Below are 3,143 nucleotides of genomic sequence, written 5' to 3' on the forward strand. Positions count from 1 at the left end.
TGCAGAGTTGCATCAGTCTGAAGAGGATGACGGATGTTTTCAAGAAGTACGATGATGACCGGGACGGATATATTACTTTGTCCTTGTAAGTTGACCAGACCTATTCTTGCTCAGTACGGAATTTAACAAACTGCAGTGAGGATTTCTTGACCGAAATCATCCGCCAAAGATAAATTGGGATTTGAAGGTGGCGGAGAAAAATCTATAATTGCATACTAGCATGAATATTTTGAAAGCGAGTCTCCTTTTGCTATACAGTACATTCGTAGATTTTGAATAAGATACCCTTTCCATTGGTTGGTTCTTCTGGAGACCGTGCACAGTATAACACTGCTGGTTTGCCACTTGGCTGTTTTGTCTTCTGGTGACTTGTCCACAATTGGCATTGCGAGCTGATTAACATATGCCATCATCCTTGGGCATCAACTTGCATCAAGATGTCGAGATGGGAGTTTTACAGCTCTATCAGATTCTACTTTTCAGTGTGCCAGGTTCGCCCCAATCAGTTTTTACATCAGGAAAGCCCTCATATAGGCTCTCGTCTCTAACGGAGTATTTTCAAAGAGTTGACTCGGGGACCTATTGGTCAAGAGGCTGCGGCTAGACTCTTAGTCTCACTCTCTGACGGCATCCCACCGTTTGTTGATTTCTGGTATATTTATCTCCTGGTTTAGGACGAAGTATCTATATGACCTCAGAGATGTAATTGAATTTATCCACGTGGACCTAGACAGTTGCACGTTGAAAATATATATACTTTATTCGGAAATTATTTGCAGATATCTCACTGGCTGCGTTGCCTGCATTTTCTCGTAGACATCTATCTTTGAGGTAGTGGTAGCTGTAATTTGAAGCGAGACAGAATAAGTATTTGATCACTTGTTGTAACGAGTCTTGTAACATATAACTAGAGCCGGTTGCAGAGCTGATGGTTCTATGATGTTAAAGTTATAATGACTTCATGATTATTCTAGCTTCATAAATGCTCAGATATTCAATTGTGAATTCCCGAGAAGTTGCTACGACTGAAAGGTATGTGTTGTAAAATCATAGGCTACATACTGCAAGGGTAATTCCAATATGTGAACTTTATTGGCCTGCTGAGTTCATTGTAATATACGGTGTTGACCGCAACTTGTCTTGGTGAGTCAGCTGGCTAGGAAGGCTCGTATCACCCAATAGATGTGGAAAATCTCGCGGTCCAAACGGTCCGATCAATAAAATAGAAAAGACATCGAACTAAATCAGTTGAATTTCATTTAGGGTAGGTTGCTCTTCGAGCGAACGATGTGTAGAACATGTCGGGCTCAATTTTTACACGAATACGAGTAGATTTTGACACAATGATCTTCCCACTTCCAAATGTGCGAGCTGTCAGAGAGAATGTCGAATCATGTTATTCACGGTGTGTATCTGGAGTATCGACTATTTTACAGGAATATTCAAGTCAAAACTTTTCGAAACAGTGACGACAGAAGAAGTGCAAGAGATTGGGATTAGGGAATCCCCAGCTCATATACATCAACTGTGCCTCCAACACACTCATATTTGAGAGTTAACGTGAAGATCCTCTACCATTTCACGAGCTATAAAGTGCAATGGATAAAAACATGGTTACTGACTGGGTGAATATCGTGGAATCTCTGGGGAAGACACGGCTTAAGCGAGATCGCTGATGATTCAGAGAGATTTCAAGTTAGACAGCTCCTCCAACCCACCGTCCTTAGATTGAAGGTCTGGGTTGCTCTAGCCAGAACTGAATGTTATTGTCTTTGGAGAATAGGAACTCGTTGCAATATCGACGGGCAATCGGGATCGATGCAGGTATGCTGGGTAATGTAATTAACCTTTCGAAATGCGCTTCAACAATTGCTGGTAAGCGCTATGATACCATTTTCTTCGCAGAGTTGTTTGATAGGTAAGATCTAGAATTTATGGTATAATCTATGTCTATTCCTCATTTGATAATTGATTTCACAGTTCCAATTATTCAAAAGAAAGGTCGATGTCAAAATATAACATGGTTTCAGAGAAGCGGATTTGAAACTTCAGAACACTTGTTGCGCTCGGCTTAAAGACTGGTCGTAGAACCTGAAGATGTTAGCATGCCATGGCCATATCTGTAAGTGTGGCTGTAACCGGTTCGGGGTCCTGTATGCTGTTGTGGGTACTACACATAGTAGACCTACTCAGCCTATGCAGGTGTAATATCTAGTACAATTTGTTAACAAGTTATTTCTGACTCTTCTTACAATTTCTATTACAGAGCAGCTAACACTATCTTATCTAGTCACGTATCTACTGTCTCTTCAAATAGACCCTCCTGTGATTATCGTCAAGTGTCACATCAACTTTATTCTAAAATCAAGCTCATCATGGTGTTTTGTGTTTTACATGGATGTGTCAAACTGATATTTTAAAACATAGCCACAAGCATTATCTAGACTCCTAAAGCCAATTTCATACGCTTACGCACAAGCGGAAATGACCATGCGTACGATTGTATCAGAAGCTTTTGACAGCTTTTCGGACGGTTGTCTTGAGATGCTGAGCTCGTGTTATTTGAAATAACCTTTGACTCGTCTTCAGAGGACTCACATACACATTGTTCAGAAATGTGAGAGCATATATCTATGGTAACTTACTTGGGTCCATTTCACGGGCTCAAGATGGCCTACGTAACCTAAAATTTCCGAACCATGAAGTAAGTCACGACACTGTGATGATATCTGTAATCCTAGACTGAGAATAATAATTTGGTGTTCTAAGTCGTCGTCTAGAACAATCTTGTAAACCGAACATTGTGAAACTAGGCAAATGGCCTCATACTGCAGATCATGGTCCGCAAAGCAAAGCATGCTTTGAATTGAATTTATAGGACGTACATATCTTTAAGGCTTGGGTGTCTTAGGCCATTTAAGACTGCCGTTGGTCCTCATTGGTTCTCTGCGGTACTGAATATTCCGAAAGTCTATAAGAACCTCAGTGATTCGACCATACGTTGTGCCAAACTGTTGTTTGATTGCCTCGCGGAGGACAAGATGAGTGACAATCACCTACCCGCAAATCTTAGACCAATTAGCAAGTCGACTTCAAGTAGAGCTTAAAAAGTCTCACTTACTCAAACAATTGACGAAATAGTT

This window comes from Glarea lozoyensis (genome assembly GCF_000409485.1).
Source record: "Glarea lozoyensis ATCC 20868 chromosome Unknown GLAREA6, whole genome shotgun sequence".
Taxonomy (NCBI): Eukaryota; Fungi; Ascomycota; class Leotiomycetes; order Helotiales; family Helotiaceae; genus Glarea; species Glarea lozoyensis.